Source organism: Mastomys coucha, unplaced genomic scaffold, assembly GCF_008632895.1.
Source record: "Mastomys coucha isolate ucsf_1 unplaced genomic scaffold, UCSF_Mcou_1 pScaffold20, whole genome shotgun sequence".
NCBI lineage: Eukaryota > Metazoa > Chordata > Mammalia > Rodentia > Muridae > Mastomys > Mastomys coucha.
In genome coordinates, this window is record NW_022196903.1 from 116,395,107 (window position 1) to 116,395,480 (window position 374).

General features: G+C 42.8%; 1 pseudogene; it reads left to right on the top strand.

Annotated features, from left to right (window-relative positions):
• The window catches only part of LOC116099995, a 10,039-nt pseudogene that overhangs the window by 819 nt on the left and 8,846 nt on the right, over window positions 1-374 (top strand).

The following is a 374-nucleotide window of genomic DNA, read 5'->3' on the forward strand; positions in this document are numbered from 1 at the left end:
AGGTATGTGTGTGTGTGTGTGTGTGTGTGTGTGTGTGTATGTGTGTGTGTGTGCATGTGTATGTCTGTGTGTGTATTCTAAGCTGTCTTGGAACTTTCTGCATGGACTAGGTTGTCCTCAAACTCATAGTGACTCCTGCCTCTACCTCCCAGGGGCTATGGAAAAGGCATGGGAAAATTACCACTGACCTGGAACTGTATTTTTAATCCCATTATCTGCAATACCATGTTTTTCTTGACTTCTCTTCCTTGTTGTTTTTTCTCCATCATTTGAGCACTGAGATGTCTAAGGTTCCTAGCTTTGTTAGCACATGTTATTTATAACCATATTCTGTGACAGTGCCTCCCGGTAATCAGTCTCTGCCCACAATACCT